Here is a 24,487-nt window from a genome sequence, read left to right as displayed (position 1 = left end):
AACATGCAGTGGGAAAGGGTCTTTATGGCTCAGACCCATTAAAGATCCATTTAGAAATACTGGGTCATTACCCGTTTAGGCAATGTGAAAGCAGCATAATAGTGTTTAAGGCACACACAAAAAAAATCTCACTACATTATAGTTATCACATATGTAAATGATAAAACCTTAGCAACAGCAGTAAACAGAGGTTTGTTTTAATGACTATTATAAAGATCTCTTTCATATTGTTGGCAAAGGGCAAGCTAACATTAGCCTGTCCCTCCAGGCTCATGCAGTCTGTTCAGTTTACTGCAAGTGCTTTACAATGATCGGAAAGTATGGCACCTTATATGTATACATTCGTGGGAGAAGGTTCATAGGATTAACCAGTGATATAAGTACAGGGTTCCAAAAGTAACTAAAATTCCCAAATCCCATTACCTTAAAAATATTACATACCCCTTTCACATTGCACTTATAACCCAGGTTAGAGCCTTGTGGCTGCCGGGATCACACAGGTCGAGGTGCGGTTTAAAAACCCCACACTATATAACCTGCGTTGACCAATCCGCCAATTCCACCTGGATTATATGAAGGGTTAAACCAAAGTATACCTCTGTATAATGAGTGAACAGGGTTTAAAGTGCCAGGCCCAGGTCCGACCCGGCACAGCGATGTAAAAGCGGCATATGTGTAACTAGTGTATGTTGGTTGCTAAATATCTAAAACTAAAATAATGTAATATGTCAATATTTTATACGTGCTTTCCAGTCTAATTTAATGTGCACGCAGTGGAATACTGATGCATACCCAAACAGCTTCCACTAATAATGGTATGGGACGAAACCTAGACAAGGATCATCTGGGAACAGAAGTCCAGAATAATGTTTTACATAACACATTAAGGGGGGTATTCAATCTTTATCGAAATGGATTGTTTCTCGTTTTTTTTTTCACTTTTTCACATGGAAGAGTCCCCAGCTATTCAATCTAGTCATTTTTCGAGTATGTGAAATGTTTTTTTTCACGATGCATTTTCGTTTGATTCGTTAGCGATATTTCCACTTTTTCACTTTTTTTTTAATTTTTTTTTCGACTTTTCACTCAGACATATTCAATGATATGATACCGATATGAATGTTTCCGCGTGTATGCTCTTTTTCTCAATTTTCCTTTCACCATGTCACGGGTGAAGAATTCATAGATTCAACTCTGTATTTTGTTAAGTAATGGCTCGTTTGATCTCCAGAATAAAATATATGCAGGATTGTTTGCCCTTATTTTGTTTTTTTGTTATTTGTGTGAAATATTAGTTGTTTTATTACAAATCACTTCCCAGCATTGATGCCATTGCAGTTGATTCCCAACTGCCAGAGACAGGCCCCAGTTCTCAGCTGCTGTAGGAAAATGGTAAGTAGCTGATTCATGTGCCCCTGCACCACTGGTCTTCAATCTGTGACACTCCTGATGGAGGGCCACAGGTTGAAGACCCATTCCCTAGTTTAAACCCAAAACAAACCAAGGGCGCATGCGCTGTGTGCCAGGTGTAACTCGGTGCCATGTCTGTCTAACAGGGCCACCACTGACCAGCTCTCTATGTTCCCATTAATGTTTCCCCTTGCAGGTCCTTACGTCTCCTGCTGCCTCCGCAAACTGCCTTTTGCAGTTTAATGTCTGCCTTGATGCCATTGCAGTTGATTCCCAAGTGCCAGAGACAGGTTTCGCTTAGCGAAAAAGTCACGCCCATTTTTCGATACATTTCACTTTTTTCACTTCTTGCTGTCCCTGGAAAAAAAACCTTTGAATACATCGAAAAAAAAAATAGCGAAAAAGGATTCTTGATGCGAAATAAACGAAAACATATTGTTAAACGTAAAAAAGTTTTTTTCGGAGCACATTGAATACCCCCCATAGAGGAAAACTTTGGGGAAAGACTACTGTGTGACAGTAGGTATAGCAGAGGCCTGGGTCACGATTGCAGTAAATTTTGTAAGCATAATAAAAGCAGGATGGTGCCAACATTAAAAACTGTACAGGGCATCCAAAACAAAAAATGCCTCTTCTGGTTGTCATCATCGACCCCAATATAAAGTTAACATAAGCTACATTCAACTATTTCACAGAGCCACAATTTCACCCGGCAAAATGACCCAGCATCGAAAATGCTGGGAAATTGGGTGGCCGGTGTGAAAGGGGAAGTAGCCAAAGCGCATTCACACTCTTTGCTTCCTGCTTACCCATCAATTTTAGAATAGCGTTTTATTAGCCAGATGGAATTTATAGACAAAATGCCTGAAACAAACATAATACTCATGGAAGGATGCTAATTGTAATGGCTGAGATGCATTCAAAATAGGATACTGTATTAGTAATGAAATCTAAGTCGTTGTTAGGACACATATACAGCAAGCACATCTGCAATGCTTTCAGAAATGTTCCACCCATGGTACCACACTGACAACAGACATCTCTTAAGGTAAAGGAGTGCGCTTTAAAATTGAATTCACTTTGCTTTCATGTGTGACTAAATGGGCACATCTGAAAGCCAACTCTGCCCTTCAGTTTGGATCAACATGTGCTTCATGTTCAGCTCTAGTTATTGAATAAATTATTATGCAACAGGTAAAAATAGTAAACAACCCACGCCTAGGTACCCTGAGGGACAAGCAATGTAAAGTTCTTTATAGCAGAACAATGGTTAAAATACGCCTGGAAGCTGAGAGAACATTTAGTTCAGTAAAAAAAAAAAATGCTATTTGCTATAAACCAACTAGTTTCTCCATATTATTAATATTTGCAATTATTCACAAACAATGTAACATAAGAAAATAAACAGGTGTAGCAGATATGGGTAGAAGTGACCCATGGCAAGCAATCAGCTGCTCTGTATAATTTTATATCATGCAAATCATAGATTTTACTTCAATGCTGATTGGTCACCATGGGCCACTTCTCCTCTGGCTCACTTCTACCCCTTATCACTGCTTCATACATCTTCCCTGTGTCCTTAAAACATTGTACTTCTTGTATTGTATCACTGGATACTTTGTTACTTTGGGGAAGATGTATCAAGCAATGGAGTTAAACTTCCAACCAACAAGCTCCTGTGATTTTTCAAGCACAGGCGATAAAACAGCTGATTGGCTGATACATTATAACAGTGTTTTTCAACCACTGTGCCGTGGCACACTAGTGTGCCTTGAGCTGTTCTCAAGTGTGCCCCCAGATCTAGAGATGCCCAAACCAGTTTACAGCTACCACCAGTTCAACTGTTATTTACTGGTCTCTTCTGTTCATGTAAAGATCCAATGTATTTTATTTTTGTTACCTGTGAGGACCAGTGTGATTTTTTTTATATGGGGGCCAATAGGTTTGTTTTTTTCCTGTGGGGGCCAATGTGTTTTTCCCTGTGGGGATCTCCTGGTGTGCCTTAGCAATTTTAAAATCGTATTTAGTGTGCAGCAAGGTAAAAAGGTTGAAAATCACTGCATTATAAGATAAGAACACCAGTTTGGCACCTGCTCCAGTATTTAATTAAATAATGTAGAATTGTTACTGTACCTAAAATACACGAGTGCTAATTGTTACAAAATAATAATATATACAGGTTGAGTATCCCGTATCCAAAATGCTCGGGACCAGGAGAAATTTGGATAACGGATTATTCCGTATTTCGGAATATTTTAATATTTCAATGATGTATTTTGAAGTATCTTGCATGTATGCTGTATAAACACATAATATACACACAAATATATTTTATTACCACATAAAATACACACAAATATATTTTAATTGTTCAAAAAACAAGGTTTCAAAACGTGAAACAAAATGTGTGTACTATCTCAGCACTGAATTTGAATGCCAAGCAATCATTGTCTTGCACATATATAGTGCCAGTTACATATCATGTCCCCAGTGATGCTGTTACAAATGTCCCCAGTGAGTTTTTAGCAAAAAAAAATTTTTTTTTCACTTTCTGGAATGTCCGTATTTCGGAATAATTCGGATAACGGATACTCGGATACGGGATACTCGACCTGTATAAATATATAAATTAAATGTAACCAATCAAATTTACTCAGCTACAGAATCACTTATTTAATGTATAACTGTAATAACTTCTATGAAAGCATTGAGAAGTCCTCCTACGTCGGCCTTTGGTGGAGCAATTAGAAGATGGAAACATTGCAAATAGCAACCAATCAGCATCCACCTATGATTTTATAAAAAGGTATTAGATAAATATTAGCTCAACACTGGTCAAATTAGCTTTTAAAAGGGTTGTGATACATCTCTTCCTGATGAAAAAGCAAATGTAAAGTCACCCCCATACAGTAGTCCGACTTGTTTGAGGCACAAGTCAGACCTGATTTTCCTTGTACTCCCCCAGTAGCTCCCCAGGAGTCCACTCATTTGTACATACAATCTATCTCATGTAAAAGGACTCCTGGGGAGCTGCTAGTGGTTGTGTAAAAGGAAAATCGGATACATCAGATGTGCTAAAAAGGCCCTGTGATGTGCACCTTCCGATATATCCTATGTACAGGAGGTTTAATCTCCAGGTCCGATAGGATCCACAGATCAGATCGGAGGGGATGTTAAATACATACGATTTGCCCAGTTGTCACCCGATTTCTCGGCCTGATCTTTCGAAAACGGGTGAAATCGGCCAAAAGCGTAGTAGTGTATGTGGCCATTAAGACACAGGATATTGTCTAATCATTCAGCAGGCATTCAAGCAATTTAAGGCAGCAAAGCTGCACCAAATTGCAGACATTCCTTTAAAATGCAAGTCAAAGGCATGAACTGTACATCTCCATATGGTAATTCCAGTAGAAGCAAATGAAGTGTATTGGTTATGGAAGATCCCCTTAGGTGCAGCAAAAAAAAAAAAAACAACAACATTTAGAGGAAAGCAGCACATTTGTGCGATTTGGGCACGATTTCACCCAATTCAGATGAATCGGGACGTAAAATCAGCCCAAATCACACATGTAGACATCCCGTCCGACCCAATACGCGGCCCTGTGTGCATTGGATCGGAGTCGGGAGGTCGAACGGGATACACATAAGGTTTCCTAAATCTTATGTGCAGCACAGAGCCGGACGGGGCATGGCAGTAGGTGGGGGATGCCAGTGACCAGAGAGCTGGGGGCGGGGGGGAGCGGTAGAGGGAACCAGGGAGCCGGGCAGCGCCAGGGGAGTACTTAAAAAGACAAAAAGCCCACACAAATGAATAGGAAGCCACTGATTTGGCTAAGAGAGGTTTCAGCCAATCAGTGGATTCCTATTAATTTGTATGTTTTTTTTTTTTTAAGTGCTCCCGCTGGCGCTGCCCGGCTCCCTGGTTCCCTCCTCCCGGCTCTCTGGTCACGGGCTTCCCCAACTCCCTGGTCCCCTCACCGGCATCCACCTTTCCCGTGCACCCTCCGACTGCAGGTCCCTTGGAGTTGCAAGTGATAAATTGCTGAATCTGCTGCGCTATATAAGAAACTGCAAATAAATAAATAATAAATGTGATTTATCACATAAAGTGCCTAATCGCGTGTGACCCCTCCAGGGGAGCTGCCGGGACAATCAGGTCCAACTTGTCCTTAGGACAAGTCGAACTAATGTATGGGGGCCTTCGGAAAAGGCTGACCAGTTTATGTAAAGATCACAAGAGATTGGTGTGAGGAAGAATTACGGTACATGTTTATCACTGTAAATGCGTAAAGCTTGCTATTGAGATGCACATTACCATGCCATTGTGTCTAAATCTAGTTGTGCATTCCTCCTGAAAAGTTTTTTCTTAAACATATCAAAAGAACTAGGACTCAAAACAGACGTAACTATATGGAGAAATTGGTTTCCAGTTCTTTTTATTTTCTATAGGGTTGTGAATCTCAGCAGATGGTTTCAATCACCTTCAAAAGAAACAAAATCAACCATAATAGCAGAGGCAGGAGCTGTGATTTCTTGATGTTAGATAATTGCAGCTCACCCCAGCAGACTCTTACCATGTAGAATTAGGCGATGACCTATTACCCCTTTAAATGACTCAAGGATCAACCTGACCCCTGCAGCAATACAAGGTCAATGGCTGTGGAAAAATGAGTAAAATATGGCTGGAAAACTGCAGTAACAAATTTAGGAGAGGGGGGTGGGGGTAGGGGAAGAGAATATGACTGATGTATATAACAGAATTGAAAAAAAAAAATGAAAACCATATGTTATGGCAGATAAAGCAGAAATGTGTCCGTTGTACTAAAGGTAACGATCAAATGTGTGGAATTGCCCTTAATATGAAAGCAGTCGTATGACCAGGCATTATTGCATATAAAAGGGTTACCTACCCTCACGGGATGGCAAAGAGGCTCCAGAAATAGGGTCCACCTCCAGCCCCCCAGAATACCGAAAGCCCCACCCCCGCATCAGTGTTCATTTCCCACGATTTGTAGCTTTTCGGGGAGGGGCAAAAGATGCAAATAGCGCCATTTAGTCCCACTCCCTCCTTGTAGACCCGTGAATTGTGGGATTTGCCTACTGGGGGCGGGGTTTGATAACATCTTTATCAGGCCCCATCCCCTGAAGTGATGCTGACTGGGTGGGGAGAAGAGACTTAAAAGTAGGCAACCCTGATATAAATGCAGCGATTAAGCTTCATAATAGAGACCCAACTTCAGGATTCAGTTTGTTTAGAGCTGTACTAAAATAAACAGCATTAAATAAAATAGCACTGTGTATAACTTTCAAATGACATAACACACATTGTACAGCTAGAATCGCACCTAGCACACATCTCACTGTGTGCGGGCACCATTATCACTTTGCTTCCAGGACAGGTGTTTATTATTTATTACACATTTATAGGGTTTCCTACAAAGTGAATGGTACAGTCACTCCTATTCTAGAACCTGGAACTTGAGCGCGCATAGTATTCTGAACACCTAATGAAGAGACACAGACAAGAGCTCCTAAACAGCTACCCCACCCTCTGCCCTGCAGATATGGACAACTGCAAAGTTTGCTGTAGTTGGAGAACAATGCAGCACAATACCGCCTCTTTATCGACTGATAAACATAAGGTCACAGGTGTCAGGAACAGAATGTTATCTACAGTATGGCCAAGCTTTTCACAAAACAAAAATGTATCCTTCAACTAGCAACCAGAAATGCTAGGAACACATGCCTAGACACAATAGCTGTTTCATCTAATTGGTCACTTATTGGTGCATGTGTCATCAGGAAAAGGCCAATTCAGATACAAAACAGATCAGTAAAATATACCCTACCTAAGATGTATATATTTGATCTTTGTGCGTAGGTCTAAACTTTTGCCATAAAATGATTAGGGGTCCATAAAATAAGAGTTGTGGTTACACACAGATTACTCAGAAACAGAGGACACAAACTCTGGTTAAAGGCCCATACACACGGAGCTGAAATCCGCTCAGTTTACTTGTGTACCCGAAAGCCGCCCAGTGTGTATGGGGCAGCGATGAGCGCTACAGTATCATCGCTGGGCCGGCCGCCCATCTGCTGGTATTACCAGCAGATGAGTAGATGAGTGGACGGCTTTCCATAGTGTCCAGCTATGGAAACCGTCCATCCTGGGGGGGGGGGGGGGTGGAAATGCCAAAAACAAGCAAAAAAACACTCTCTGTATGCACGGAGCGTTTTTTCATCCCAGCCATTTTCCCCATCATCGTTATCCATACACACTGGACAAAAACACCCAGTGTGTATGGACCCTACCTGTGTGTAATCACCACTCTTGTTTAAGGGGTATTTGAAAAATATCTAACACTGTATAAAGCCGTTTAGATATATGACAAATGTGTTCCTTAAAACAGATTGGTTATTGGATGAACAAGGCTACAATATGGACATTAAAAAATACAAATCTTTACACGCTTACATTAATGTAGTGTAGTTTTTTCTTTTTAGTGTGTGTTTGTTTTGTTTTTTAAAGAGACTTTCACTTGTGTACTGGGATTACTCCTCCTCAGTCATACTTCTGCTGCCACATCCTGAAAAAAAGGTCAACCACCAGAATGTGGGTGTCCTGACATTTAACCCAGGAGTAAGAATGCCTCAACTGGGTGACTTATAACGAACATTGCATTACAGTTATGGTGGGAAGAAAAAAGCTTTGTGGAATTTTATTAGCCGTAAACCACCACAAGAATGATCAGATCGTACCAAAACACCTCATCACCGACACACAGAGCTTCTCGCAAGCCATCAAAGTCATGCAATCGGCCCTAAAATTGCTCTAGTGTACAGCCAACATTAAGAGCTGATTGGCTGGTTGTTTATTACTCTCCACTTAACCACTTTTTGAAGTTTAGTTTCTAGCCCTGGCCTCTGAAGCAAGGCTCACTCCTGCCCTGCTCCGGGCCCGCCCCCTGAACATGTGATGTCACTCACACATTCCAACCTACAGCCTTGAAGATGTATGAAATGAGCACTGCCTGGGCCACAGTGTGACTAGGAAGATGGGGAAATGGGCTGATGCAAGTATGGGATTTCATAGCAAGAGCTGGAACCTTAGATAAAATTCATGTATAAAATGCACTTAGCCATGAGAAGAAAGCAGCAGAGATAATTCCGGTTATTATTTGAAAAAAAGTTGGTTCCAGCTCCAATGCACAGGTATGGCACAAAATGCTTTTCAAAATACTACCTGTCTGGTATGAAATAAGGTGAGAGAACAGCATATATATATATACTTGGTTATGAATGGGAAACTGAAAAAGGAGGAACAACGCAGTGTGGATAAGGTCTGGCCAGGCAGAGCAAGTCCCGCTCTGGGCCATACGATAAGCAGCAAGATAAAATATCACAGAAAGCTGCCTGTTCAGGGAGAATTATTGAAAAGTCCAACAATATTGTCGTCACAGAATAAATCACAAACTATTTCTCACATGTGGGCAGCACGGACCATGTAAGGGTTATCATTACTGTCTCACAGCACAGCTTACGGGTTTGATTGCCACGATGGTGCAAATCCAAAAACATACTGGCAGGTTACTAATACCCCTTTTACACCAAAATCCCTGGTCGGACCCTGGTCTTTGAACACGGGAGTTTCCATGGTTGGACCCAGCTTTATACCCCATTTACACAGCACTGTGACCCAGGTCGGACCCAGGTCTGCACCGTTTACACTGAACCTGGGTCAGCCCTGCTTTTCCCTATGGATGACATTAAAAATGTCCATTTTAGGACCAATAAACTGCCATCCAACCTTCCCTCAAATATTTTAAATAAAAATTAAAAGACCTAACAAGTTAGCATTGAAAAATGTTGGTTTGTTTACTTTGTAAAATATTTTTCAAAAAGTTTTATTCAGTGCTCAAGCACACATAGAGGTATAAAAGTGTAGTATCACCTAGGTGCTCTCCACAGCCCCTTCCCCTGCAGCAGCAGACCGAATCTCCCATGTGCTCCCCCCAGCCCCCCCCCCCCCCCCCCCAAAAAAAAAAAAAAATATATAAATGATACTGCATCCAATTATGAATTCTGTGTGCACTGCCCATATCCTTCCTGGCTGCTGTCTTTTGCCACTGCAGCGCACTTGGGAAAGGCATCCAGCACTTCTGGTATCCTTTCAGCACTACCTGGATGTCCCAACCTGGGTTGGGACCATTTACACCGCCTACGACCCAGGTCCAACCAGTGTTCAACCCTGGTCAGGACCTGGGTAGGAAACCAGTGTTACTGGACCTGGGTTGGCGCCTTTTACACCAATGCTGACCTGGGTCCAACCTGGGTTATTCCTTGGTGTAAAAGGGGTATTAGCTCCCAACAAAATTAACCGTATGGTGATTGTGTGTGCACGCGCTGTGTTAGATAATATAGCTTAATCTCCAATAGGGCAGGGACTGGTGCAAATGGACAACTATTATCTGCAAAGCGCTGCTGAATATGTATATAAATAAATTATTGCTAATAATAATAATTCTAACAATAATATTATGCAAAAAGCACGAAAGCCTGCAAAACAGGAAACTTTTGCAGGATTGAGAACTTCTGCCTATTTATGGAAGGCCCCAAACTGCTGATGGCTTTCACCATGATAGGTCAACCCTATTAAGGTCGACATGCATTGGGTTGACCACTGAAGATTGACAGGGTTGGAAGTTCGACACAAGCATAAGGTTGACAGTCAAAAGGTCGATATGAGTTTTCACTTTATATTTTTGAGCCAACAAGCGGTATTTTATGTCCTACTATCCACTAGTGTGGTAGAAGAATAAAAGTGCACGAAGCAAGGCAAGCACAGTGAGTTATGCGTGGGGACACGGCACACTTTGGCAGTGTCCATGACGACATCTGGAAAAATGTGAAAAACGCATGTTGACTGTCAACCTAATGCTTGTGTCGACCTTCGAGTGTAGGGGCCATAGCGATACCAGAGAACCCTGGCCCTGACAGATCGCTGTGTGCTGAGCGATCTTACATCGCTCAGAAAGCTCACCACATCTCCCCATGTGTTATCAGCACTATATGACATAACTTGGGTATGTATGAAAGCAGATAAAAGAGAAAATCACTTCTCTACATTATCTGACAAGCTACGTTTTTTCAGACTAATGGTGTGTACACACTATAAGGCCCAAAGAAATGTGAAAAATGTGCCAGTCCTCCTCCAGCGTCTGTATTCTGAGGATTGACCGCAAATAATACATTAATAATTAGGCCCCGCTGTCTCTACGATTTATGAGATTACATTTGCACAATGCAATGCAGTCCCCACTGACTGTTTCCACTACTAAAACAACAATATGTGCTCAACTTGAGAAGAATTTATTACACCTCTGTCACAGCTGCCATCAAACACCAAATCGATCCTCACAGCAGAGGAGTCAGTCAGCTGCATTCCATGGAATAATTGTCACTTCTGTTTCTGGGGCAGAATACCCAGCGCGCTCAGGAGGAGGACACTGGAAAACGTGCATGGAGCCGAACTCTCATAAATAGCATTTTGTTTTAATCTATCTACACTTTGGTTAATGACAAAGCTTTCAAAGCGCTGACAATCTCAAAGTTACAAAACTACAGACACTTTCTGATTTGATAAAGAGCACACACAGAAAATAAACTGGAATACATAGTACAGCTGGCCATATAAGCTAATGTCAAGTAGAACACTTGCCACTGTGCTGTATATAGAAGATTGCACTATTTCAGTATCCTCGCAAAAATGACAACTGCTGGCGCTATTTAGCGGGGGATCGTCTAGCTCAGTACAAGGCCGCCATGTTCACCAGATCTCTTGCACTGGAATGGTGTGACCTTGGCAAATTAATGGAAGAGATTTATGTGCGCAACCTAGCTGCGAAACCAGTCGTGGGAGGGCCATTTTTTGGGTGAAAGTGGCCATGCCTGCGCTGTCCAGACTAATAGCCCCATGGTCTGATACAATGCACAAAATCAGCAATTTAAACAACAGAACAGAACACAAAATGTGTCTATTCAGCGCTGGATGTAAAATCGAGAAGACTTATCTGGAGTAACACAGTGAGCGAAAGATGTACTAAGCCTTGCAGAGAGATAGAGGGTTCTATGAACGGCGCAATGGTTAGCATTACTGCTTCACAGCACTGAGGTTGGGTTCGGTTCCCACCATGGCCCTGCCTGTGCAGAGTTTGTATATTCTCCCCGTAGTTGCGTGGGTTTCCTCCGGGTACTCCGGTTTCCTCCCACATTCCAAAAATATACTGGTAGGTCATTTGGTTCCTAACAAAATTGTTCTTAGAATGTCTGTGTGTGCCTGTACATGTGGTAGTGAATATAGATTGTAAGCTCCACTGGGGCAGGGACTGATGTGAATGTTCAAATATTCTCTGTGAAGCGCTGCGGAATATGTATGCGCTATATTTAATAAATAAATATGTGCTAAGCTTTGGAGAGAGATTAAGGAAATGGAATAACGTTCCAGCCAATGAGTTGCTAACTGCGATGTTATGGGCACTACACAATTAGAGATATGCGAGCGATTTTACTTACTTTAACTGCAAACCTCAAAAAAATGCCCCAACATCGTTGTGCGATGTAGATGCGAGGTGGTATCTCACGCTGATTAAGAACCAGCATGCTGGCGCTCAGCACATAGCACTGGTACCTCACTGTGTGCTGAGCAATCATGCTGAGTGTTCTGAACAATCTAGCATATACCACATCCATATTAAACTGGCACTGCTGTCTTCTAGATCTGAAATGTTGTTTCCCCTAATGGACAAAAATGCAGAAAGCTGCTTAACAAACAAAACACACACATACGTTGTGTTCAAAACATTGTCCTGTTTTTTTTACGTCATAAAAACTTCAAATGTTATCCTTGTGCATAACTGAAAATGTGCCTGTGAGACACATTGTTCATTCACATACACGCCAACTTGTACCATTTTCACAATGAGATAGTACACTATTGTTTTTCCCACTTTTCTAACCACAAGAGTTTGAGCATGACTATTATTTTTAGTTGAAGTATTAATTTGTGGTTTTTTTAAATACTTTAAATCAATATAATTCTCAGTCCCAGTGACAGCAGATGGGAAAAGAAGTGTGAAAAGCAATATAGAAACATTATCACACGTTAAAAGGAGTTAAATTGGCAGGTGCAGTACAAGTTCACAGCAATGTTGTTTAAGCTCAAACAAGCACCCTGAACAACCACCACATTCTCAGAGATAAGAGATCTTCGATCAGAAAAAGCTATACACAATAAAATAAAACACCTCACGAACAAGCTGTTGACAAAATATCTAGGAGAGTGTCATCTGTTATTTCTCATGCAATCCTGTTTGCGAAGAACTGATATCTCATCTTACAGCATGTACAAAAATACTAGCACGCTCGCCCCTGATCAAAGCAACCCATCAACTCTTCACACATGGTAAATCGTCCTAGGCCTTATTCCATGGTGTCATTTATGAGCAATACCAAGAAATGGTACTTGCTTACTATCAAAACCAATTTTATGCCTGAATCTCTGCTATTAAGGTCAATAATCTGGCATGGTGGTGGGACCAGGAATAACATACCATAGCCCTGGGCATAATTATAACCATTGCAGGAGATACAATGTCAATGGAGACCAACAATCCCAGATTATGGGTGGTATTCAATTCCCGCCACCATATCCGACAGGGGAAATAGCGGCAATCCTGTAATTCCGACACCATTGAAGGAGGAATTTGACATAACGGATTCAACTTGGATTTGTCGAATTCACGGCCGGATCTCAACAAAGCCGTTTTCGCCAACACTCCCCCTTTTTAAAAGTAGACTGATGGAACATTGAATTCTGCCTGTCGATATACTGTCAAGCTGGGGGGGGGGGGGGGGATGGCCTGGGATGCTTCATGTCAGGATGTTCTGACAGAAAGAATCCTGCATTTAATACTCCCCCTATGTGTCACACAAGCCCTACTTTGTTAAAGTGGTAACCAGTAACACCTCTGGTCCCACAATCATTACACATAACATTTAAGTACTTTTTGTGTGAAATATGGAGGTGACATGCAAGAGAAAAATTTCAAGAAGTCATAAATGGACATGCCATGAAGGGTATAAAAGCCAGGTTGGATATACATCCTCTTTAGTAAATGTTATGGCTGACAGGACATTCCACATGACCCGAGAGAATAGGGGGGAGCATGAAAGTAGCCAACAGGACATACAAAGTGTAATCCCGGCGGTTGGCTTCACTCGTCACCTGGTTACTAAAGGCAACTAGTGATGGTGTGGATAGTGAAATTGGTGTTCCCCCAACCTTGCTGACATTGCTGTCGCAGGTCACATGGTATGTTTCATTGGTGTCATCCAAACTACATTCACGTCCTGGGAACTAGCAGCCACCATGAAGGCCCTGTTAATTGCATAGGAGACCTGACTCGGGTGTTCAATGCACAGAAATTCTAGCAGATCCCCACATAATGGATCCAATAGAAATTCTACACCAATGAGGCTACTACTTTATCTATTAGTGTCTCTCTAAGTTAAAGAAGAAATGTAAACAAAACAAAATAAAAAGTAATGAACCTATATCTACCCAAGGCCTGTGTCAGCAGTGTATGCAAATGCATTTGCAGCCAACGGTATGCCAATCGGCAGCTTTGCAAATCTCAGCATCCGTCGCAGAGCAGTCGAAAGTTCGGAGTATACGGTACACAAAATAGCCGCAAATAGCAAGATGGCGGGAACATTGCAGCTATGTACAGGATCATAGTCGCAGCCTCAGACATGCAACTAAAATGGTCATGACATGCCTTGCTTTTTACCACCACCCCCTGTTAATTCTGCAATTGGTCAGTTACTGGGCAGAGAAATGCTCTCTACACCTGCTGTCGCACTACCATCACAACACAAGTGCTGTGTGACTTGCACAGACCGCCGATCGATAATCACAAAAAAAAAAAAAAAAACACACTGGTTTGCGTGCGTACAACTCAGAAACAGGTCCTGAACTGTACAGAGTGTTGTGGTAACCAACTAATAAATGCTGAACATGTTTGCATATGCCAATATTTGTGACAATAACAATTTAGAGTAGCTTTCTGACATAGTGCTCAATTGAAGATATTTCTCATACCTATGGCCCACAAAATAGAAGGCATTAATCCAAAATACTATGTTCTTAAATATTAAAATAAAAACAGGATACCCAGCAAAGTAAATGTAGCAAAAAAAAAAAAAGTGTCACAGTCCCCTAATCTTACTACGTCCTGCCATAAATTGTGTGTGGTGACCAGTTGTCGGGCAAGTTATAGTCAGGAAACACCATCTATTAACATTTGCTTTTCATATGATCAGAGATGAGAAACCAATTACATATTGACATTAGGTTAGCTAAATATTTAATAGCTCTTGTATGCACAACATGAATTAGTCAAAGGGAAAGTTTATTGGAAAAGGTAAATGTTAAGAAAAATATTTGGCAACATCAAAAGGTCAAAAAAGCCTGAGAAATAACAATATCCTAAGTCTAGGAAGGACACATAATAACTTTGAACACTTTATCCCAACCTTCATGCGGAACACCATTCCCACCATTCCACAACACTAACAACAATGACTCCTAGGAAAGCACTGCACATATACTGGAATTGCCAAGTAGGCAAGGCAAGAATCAGTAAGCACAGGCCCTGGATCCTCAATAAGAAAGCCAGCCTGGGAATGCTGGGGAGAGGGCACAACCAGGACACAGCAATCTCAGCCCTCCCCCTGCTCCACACACCATCTGTATACAACACAATAACACAACACAACGCAGCAACACTCACCCAATCCCCCTGGCCTCCATAGTCGCTGCTAGCACAGACCGGGACTGCGGGACTCTCCCCGATCACAGGCAACTCCCGCAGCTTGGCCCGCAGAGCTCACACCCAGCTGCTGCCACTCTCCGGTCCCAGATTTCCTGCTCTCCGGTACCCCAGGCCCCCAGCACAGTGATTGCACAGTGCACACACACTAATACATGGAACGTGGGAGCTGACAACACTACATTCCCTGTGTTATGTCCTTTGTTCTATCGGTGTGCACATAGGCTAGTGCGAGAGACTGCTGCATGCACAGCCCCACTCCATCCCCCTTCCCAGTCCTCTCTCACCCCTCCCCTGTCCTCTCTCTCTCCATGCCCTCCCCTTAACTCCTTCCCAGCCAGTACTGGGGATCGGATATCAGCGCCTAGTTCCATTCATGATAAATACCTATAGATCCCCCATTGATTTCATTGCTGCAGTGGAGTGAATGGTAATACTGTACGTGTCAAATGGGTGCCAATCAAAGGGTCGACAGTGCCTAGGCAGACAGTCAATAGGTCGACAACAAAAGGTCAATAGGCTGGAGGTCAATATTAGCAGAAGGTCTACACGGAAAAGGACTCACAGTTTTATCGCTTCAATCTTTGATAAATAAATACCCCTTTGTTATATTATTATTATCATCATTATTATTATTATTATTATCAATAATGATAATAAATAGTATTCTATGTTACATTTATATTTTTAAAAAATGATAATTCTCAGAATAGTTTTATGTAAAATGAATCATAGTTGTTGGGCCACATTTAACAACAACCTTTCGCTCTGCCATTCTAGGCAGCCTAGCGATTAGATCTGAATTAGGCCCTTTCTTGCAATCAATATCCTTCTAATGACTACTGATGGTCTTTTTTGAATGCTGATATATTTCGCCAATGTACATAACTCATAAAATAGTACTATATATATATAGGAGAACACTACTACTGGAGATACCAGGAATTTTCCTTGTCCATTTGAAAATTCTGTCTCTAAAGGACTATAGGATTATCTACCCATTGGAGAAAAATTCTGAATTGGGGTCCAAATCACGGACTTTTATATTCGTGGAGGCGCATTGATTGCGCAAATACCTATTTTATCAAAAATCAAACATTTAATCAATGTCCTTCATTTCTAAAAAAGAAGAATGACTATGGACCAGTTAAACAGATTATAAATTGAAGTACATCCAGTGAGGAATCATTTCTGAACCATTGACAGTAATACCAATACTGAAACTTATTCATTATTGAGAAATCTCTGTACAGATCAAATAAGATATATGTAAAGTACCCCTGATGAAGTCTTGTAGTGAGACGAAACGCGTCGGGGTTTTCCAAGGTGTAAAATTAGTTTTATTTTATTTATTTTTTTGCGTTGTTCCCAACTCCCCTTGTGATCATGCATCATGCCTAGCCAGATCATTTATTGATATGATGAACTGTCTTCAAACCATCAATGGCTTTCTAGAGGCATTGTTACCTTATACTGGCAGCAACAGCAGCTCCAGAGTCATGTTCTTGGTCCTTGGACGTCTGATGCGGACCAGTTCTGCTGCAGCATTCAGATTATTATATCTAACCATAATCCTTACCACTAAGGAGGGCATTAAGTGACTGGCAGCATCATATACCATAAAGGAGGACATAAAGTGACTCTGGCAGCAGCAGCATCATATGGAGGGTATGGCATGGTGGTGGGCAGCACTGACCTGTTCACTATGATACAAGTTTACCCAGTCTAGCGAACAGGTCTGAATCAGGCACTTAGAACCTCAGTCATTTTGAGTTAAACATCTGTGCTCAGCCATGGATATCCTTAAAACCTGGACTGTTAGGGTTCCTTGAGGACCAAGCATGGGAAGCACTGGTGTATTGTTTGCTTTCAGCTTTGTTAGCTGGATATTTAGATAAAAAAAAAAAAATTACGACATATTTCTTTCGGAAGCTAAATTTCCTAATTTTACTTAAGACGTCTTGTTCTACCATAGGGGGTTATTCAGACCTGATCGCACAGCTTCACATGACGAGTGATTATTACTTGACTGTGCATGCATATGGCTCACGAACAGTGGTGTAGCTAGGTGCCATGGTGCCCAGCGCAAGTGCATGTTTCCCCCCCCCCCCCCCCCCATTTTTAGTAGGCGGGCTCTTGCGTGGCGAAAAGGGGGCGCAGACTAACATTATACCACACACCTTAATGCCCATTGCCCATTTTAGCGAATTTTGTAATTCCCATTACATATAAAGCCACATGCCATAATGCCAATTACACATAAGGCCACACATGATGCCCATTACATACTATATAACAAACAGTAATGCCCATTATACATTTTGACACATATGTGCCACTTACTTACATGCTCATTGCTAGGAACTTCATGCTCGATGCCAGGGGCTTCATGCTCGATACCAAGGGGCTTCATGCTCGATGCCAAGGGGGACTAAAATAGCTCATTGCCAATGGGGACTGAAATAGCTCATTGCCAAGGGGTACTGAAATAGCTTGTTGCCAAGGGGGACTGAAATTGCTTGTTGCCAAGGGAGACTGAAATTGCTTGTTGCCAAGGGGGACTGAAATTACTCGTTGCCAAGGGGGACTGAAAAAGCTTGTTGCCAAGGGGGACTGAAATAGTTCATTGCCAAGGGGGGCTGAAATAGTTTGTTGCTAAGGGGGACTGAAATTGCTCGTTGCCAAGGAGGACTTAAATAGCTTGTTGCCAAGGGGAATAAAGCCCACTTCCCCGCCCGCCTAGCTCTCCCGCTCCCTGCTGTGCCCGGCGGAGCCAGTGTCCGCTGCTATTTTCAATTCTCAAGTCTCCCGCTGGACCTCTAGCCAATAGGTACTCGCAGTCCAGCAACCAATGCTGCTTCTGATTGGCTGCTGGACCGCAAGTGCCTATTGGCTAGTGGTCAAGCTGGAGACTTTAATTAAAAATAGCGGAGGACTCCAGCCGCCACTGGGCACAGCGGGGAGCAGGCAAGCAGGGCAGGGGAGCCGGCGGCAGAGTAGAGGTGCACGGCTCCGGCGCCCTGTGATATTCCGGGCCTGGACCTCGTGCTCCGCCCTCGCTACGCCCCTGCTCACAGAACACATATGTGAGGTCATCCTGCAAAACATTTTGTGTCTTTTTAAACCACTGTCCGTATGCAAGTTGACAAACAGAAAGCCAGGGTTTGTGGGGGTCAACCCCCATAAAGTTATACATTTTTGCATGATTGCTGTGTCTTTAACTGTTCCTGCTTCAGATCACTTAGAAATGTGTCTGTACTCGCCCCGTGTGTATGACCTATGAGTATCATCTAATTTAGTCAGCCAGTGGTTCAATACATTATTGATGCAAATATTAAAGAGTGCGGGTTGGGTACAGAGGGCCCGATACAGGTTCATAATCAGGGCTGCTAATTTGCAGACCTGCCAATAATCTACAGAACTGTGGGCCTACAGATGGAGCTACACTTATCTTTGCTGCTTTGGCGCACCGATCACCAAGAATGGGACGTACCTGCGTGTTAGACACTTGCACGCCCCATTCACAGCAATCAGGGGCGGGCTGGGCCGGGGGGCAGGGTGCCATGTAGCCCCCGGGCCACTTAACCCGCCACTTGCTGCGGGCCGCGCTGGATCCTGCACGTTGGCCACCTCCTCCAGCCCTCCTGCGCTGGCCGCCGACGGCCATTTTCCTGTAGCCACGGCCGTGTTATGGAAGCCACGGCGAGTGCAGGAGGGCTGGAGGTACCGTAGTAGCCTCACCGGACTGGGGTGTGGGCAGGAGGGGCATGTACTGCACTCTCCCCCTGCCCCCCCCGTCCCCCGTCCCCCCAGAAGCAGCAGCAGATGGAGACGAGAGACAGCAACAATGGTGAGTTCCTGCTGGCAAATTCTAGCACTGTGGGGCATATGTGTTTCTGGCACTGTGGGGGCATGTGTGTATTTGGCACTGTGAGGGAATATCTGGCACTGTGGGGGGCATATGTGTCTCTGGCACTGTGGGGACATATCTGGCACTGTGGGGGCATATGTGTATCTGGCACTGTGGGGGCATATCTGGCACTGTGGGGGCATATGTGTATCTGGCACTGTGGGGGCATATCTGGCACTGTGGGGGCATATGTGTCTCTGGCACTGTGGGGGAATATCTGGCACTGTGAGGGCATATCTGTCTCTGGCACTGTGGGGGCATATCTGGCACTGTGGGGGCATATGTGTATCTGGCACCGTGGGGGAATATCTGGCACTGTGGGGGCATATGTGTATTTGGCACCGTGGGGGAATATCTGGCACTGTGGGGGCATATGTGTCTCTGGCACTGTGGGGGAATATCTGGCACTGTGGGGGCATATGGGTCTCTGGCACTCTGGGGGCATATCTGGCACTGTGGGGGCATATGTGTCTCTGGCACTGTGGGGACATATGTGTATTTGGCACTGTGGCGGAATATCTGGCACTGTGGACATTACATTGTGCGGTATAATGGGCATCATGGTATGGGGCGTAATGGGCATTATGGTGTGGGGAGCATTGGGTAATTGCCATCACAGTATGGAGTGCAATGGGCATTAAGGTGTGCGGCATAATGTGTAATTAGCATCACAATGTGCAATCTGCAGGTACACAATACAATCATGGTACAGGCCACGCCCCCTTATGATAGGCCACATGCTTAATTTTTCAGCGCGCCTCTGGTGCACACAAGCATTCCGTCTTCCAGAAAGTTGGGGGGGAGGTATGGGCCAGTGCTCTGGACTTGTCCCCTAGGCTAAAAGTTGCCAGCCCCTGACAGCAATGGTGTGTGCGTGTGTCTCACACTGGCAGCCAGGGGTGGATTGCATCCTGTTAGCATTTCTCGGGCCAGGCTGATTGGTTATCTGGGTAGGGGGGGGGGGGGATGGTTGCTGTACTTCCAGGGTCTGCGTTCCCCTGCAGGAAGGTTGGTTCGAACTGCCTTACTATCCAGCGACCTCTGCTAGTTTTTTAGGATTTTCCACATGCTGCTTGTCTGTAGCCGGGGATTGCGCGTCTTGCGGGGAAGTCGCTGTTGACATAACTGCTGCTTGGTCTGCGTTTCTCATCGCAGTGAATTGGTCCTGGCTGCACCATTTATACAAAAACTTGCTTGTTGTCTAAATCCCCCTCCCTTCGGAACTTAAGGTGCCCACACACTACAGAGATTTTTTGGACAGTTTTAAAGCATGAATGATTGCGATCCGATGTACACAACCACCGATCTTTAGCTGGATCTTTTGCTCTTACCTGCTGCAGGGATATGTGGGACTTGGGTATTCGGGTAGTGTGTGTTTGGGTATTAGCGGATTGTGCGCTCAGATGTTTGGGCGCTTGGGTGCATTTGGGTGTTTAGGCGAGCTTGGGTTCATTTGGATGTGCGGTTATTTGGGTACATGGGCTTGTTCGGGCATTTGGGGATTTTGGAGTTGGTGCATTTGGGTACATGCTGGCATGTTCCTGCTCTGAGGCATTTGGGTGCATTCAAACGCTCAGGTATTCCAATGCTTGGACGGGTAATATGGAGTTCGGCTTTTGACCATGTTCCCGCACTTGGATGTTCGGGTGCGTTTGTACACATGGATGTTTTGTTCGGGCACATTGGAACGCTTGGGTATTCGGGCGCTTGGGCGCATTCACGTAGTCGGATATTTTGGTGATTGGACGCATTCAGACGCCTTCGCGTTCTCGGGTGTTCGGGAGTTCAATTGTGTTTAGGCGCTTTCGTATGCTCTGGCACTCGGGTATTTGGACACTCAAGTGCTCAGGTATTGGGGCACTCGAGTGTTGGGGTGTTCGGGCTTCCAGGCGATCATCAGTGTGGGTATGTGGTGTGCTGTCGACAAAGTGAGCAACGTGTGCGTGAGGAGCAATGACAGCGCACACCTACATGTCAGTGGCATTCACAGAATTCTTACATGGGTGCCTGTGGCGGCAGCGCAGCGCAGCTCAGCTCAGCCCAGAAAATATCTGTGCATTTTTCTGAAATCTTAAGATAAATCAAATGTACTTTTTGCACAAAATCTTTTGTCCAGTACTGACAGGGAGATCAAATGAAATCTTAAAATAAGCCAAAGACCTTTTTTAGTGTGTGTAGACCTTTACCCTACCCCAACTCAATATATAAGTCATACAATGCTCACTCTACCCCTTTAGCCCCATAAACATAAACCCCAGGGACATAAACTACCCAGCCTAGAGACTGGTACCAGTAATATAGAGTACATACTCCCCGTGGACCCAGTGACAGACATTCACAAAATGTGGTATTTTTACCACTAATCTCACACTATTACATGTGCAATTTGCATTAAACATTATAGTTTGGACATTTTTTTTACCAAAAAATAGCACCCTAATACATCTTGCTCAGTATGTGTAGTATATATATATAGTAGATAATATATACAATCTACCACATCTTCCCCTAGTTCAAATGGTACAGTGTAGGGGAAATTTAATATCATCCCCAATCACAGCCGATCCCGTCTAAGAATGTGTATGGCAGGGATCGTCTGTGATCGGTCCAAAAATATGAACTGAGAATATGGCAAATTTACTACGCTGCCATATTCTCAGGATTCATATTTTTTATGGTGTAGTTATTCGTATTTAGCTGATCAGTTTCCCTGGCAGCCAATTATGAACGAGCATGAAACCTGCACGGATCCTTCTCTGTGTATAAAATTATACTCACCACTCCTCCAATGTAGATTGCATCCTCTTTCGGTCCATGTAGGCATCCACGGGATTAAACATTTTTTAAAATACCTGGTCCATATGAACTGAAGTAAGTCCATGTATACACATGGGCTTCCTTCCCCCAAATGCCAGGTCCTTCCATGACTTCTGCCACTGCAGGACTCGGCAGCCAATCAGGGAGTGCCACATTAGCAGCGGTCCCCTGATTGGCCAAGTTCTTTTGACCTCAAGTCAGTCAAGCAGAGCTCTATTTCTATTTAGAACAGGAGGGGATACCACGCTCCAAATAGGTGTGGGAACTTTGTGGTTTCCAAAACCTAATTGCGCTAATGGCGCTCCCTTTGTTTTTAGATATTTGGTTGTTGGAGCGTTTGGGTTTTGATTCTAAAAATATGGGAGACCCCAATTTTTTTTACTCCCTTATTTTCATAACCAGGACCATTCCAGGAGCACGGTGCTGGTTATAGAAATGAAGGGGGACCTTATTTAATTTTATCCCCCTGTATTTCTGCAACCAGGACAGCCCAAATAGGAGTAGGTAGGTGGGAGGGTGGGGGGTGCACGCCATTTTTTTTATAATTGATTATTTCTTTTTCCCTTTTTTACACAGAGAAGCCTGCATGGATCTGACTGCATTCAGCTAAATACATCTGGAAAATAAGGCGTATTTTCCATTCTTATTTACTGTTGAATTTGTAGCCGGTTTCAGCAGTACGAATGATAGTAAATTAGGTGATCAGATAGAACTCTATGGCCATGTCACGCCTGAGGTATTTGTTGGTGAGAATCTGAAGACAGGCTCCCTTAGGAGCTTTTTCCCCATAGTGGATAACCTCAGGTGTGGATGCAGAGCCCAGAGCCAACAGTGTGACCAATGATGGTGGTAACAGAAATAAAATAGTGTGTTGTTTATTGAACAGTAATTGAACAGCAATTTAACCCCTTCCTGACAGAGCCAGTTTTTGCGTTCCTGACAGAGACATTTTTTTCAAATCTGACATGTTTCACTTAAGTGGGGATAACTTTTTTTTGCTTTTACTTATCCCAGTGATTTTGAGATTGTTTTCTCGTGACACATTGTACTTCAAGTTAGTGGTAAATTTGGGTCGATACAGTCTGTGTTTTTTTGTGAAAAATACCAAAATGTCGTGAAAAAATGGAAAATTTTGCAATTTGCAAAATGTCACATTTTCTGCTTGTGAGACAAATAAACATACCACTCAAAATAGTTAATAACTAACAAAGACCATATGTCTACTTTATGTTGCAATCATTATTTCAACCTCCTTTTCATTTTTTTGGACACTAGGAGACTTCAAATATGAATAGCAAATTCTCAAATTTTCAAGAAAATTTCAAACTCTGATTTTTTTAGGGACCAGGTCAGTTATGATGTGACTTTGAGTGACTTGTATGTGAGACACCCCCATAAATGATGCCATTTCAAAAACTGCACCCCTCACAGTATTCAAAACAGCATTTTGGAAGTTTGTTAACCCTTTAGGTGTTTCACAGGAATTAAAAGAAAGTGTAGGTGAAATTTCAAAATTTCATTTTTTTTGCAGATTTGCAATTTTAATACATTTTTCTAAGGAACACAGTAGATTTTACTAGAGAAATGTGACTAAAAATTGATTCCCCCAATTCTTTGGTTTTCATAAATATCCTATATGTGGCCCTAGTGTGCACGGTGACCAAACCACAGGCTTCATAATAGAAGGAGCACCTACTTGATTTTGGAGCCTCCTTTTTATGAGATTATTTTTTAGGCACAATGTAGGTTTCTAGGCACCATAAGATGCTAAAAGTTAGGTACCCCCCCACAAGTGACCCCATTTTGCAAACTACACCCTTCAGGGAATTCATCTAGGGGTATAGTGTACATTTCAAACCCCCAGGGGTTTCACCAATTGTGGTACAACTGGGCAGTGAAAATGAAAAAAAATAATTTTTCATTTTCACAGCTCAGTTGTATCAAAATTGGTGAAACCCCTGGGGGTTTGAAATGTACACTATACCCCTTGATGAATTCCCTGAAGGGTGTAGTTTGCAAAATGGGGTCACTTGTGGGGGGGTTCCACTGTATGGGTGTTTCGAGGGTCATTCAACCAGAATCTGTGCTGCAAAATCCAAAAATCACTCCTTCCCTTCTGAGTCCTGCCATGCACCCAACTGGTATTTTTTGGTCACACATGAGGCATTGCCGTACTCGGGAGAAATTGGGGCACAGATTTTGGGGTGCTTTGTCTCCTTCATTCCTTGTGAAAATGAAAAATTTTGAGCCAGATCTGCATTTTTGTGTAAAAAAATGTAATTTTTTACAGAAAAATGCAGTTCTGGCTCAAAATTTTTTATTTTCACAAGGAATGAAGGAGACAAAGCACCCCAAAATCTGTGCCCCAATTTCTCCCGAGTACGGCAATGCCTCACGTGTGACCAAAAAATACCAGTTGGGTGCATGGCAGGACTCAGAAGGGAAGGAGTGATTTTTGGTG

At 43.1% G+C, this 24,487-nt stretch overlaps 1 protein-coding gene across 2 annotated transcripts in view; it reads right to left on the bottom strand.

The window, feature by feature from the left end:
- Positions 1-15,582, bottom strand: part of BMPR1A (bone morphogenetic protein receptor type 1A) — an 85,642-nt gene extending 70,060 nt beyond the window's left edge. The window contains exon 1 of one of the 2 annotated variants that reach the window (XM_083146354.1): positions 15,261-15,582. The gene's annotated coding sequence lies outside the window, so the exon portion shown is untranslated. The remainder of the gene's footprint in view (positions 1-15,260) is intronic. The other variant, XM_083146353.1, reaches the window with a different exon arrangement.
- Positions 15,583-24,487: the final 8,905 nt, after the last annotated feature.

The sequence above is a fragment of the Crinia signifera genome, chromosome 6 (genome assembly GCF_055691185.1).
Source record: "Crinia signifera chromosome 6, ASM5569118v1, whole genome shotgun sequence".
NCBI lineage: Eukaryota > Metazoa > Chordata > Amphibia > Anura > Myobatrachidae > Crinia > Crinia signifera.
The sequence above is the reverse complement of the archived record's forward strand: the minus strand, read 5'-3'. Positions and strand labels throughout refer to the sequence as shown.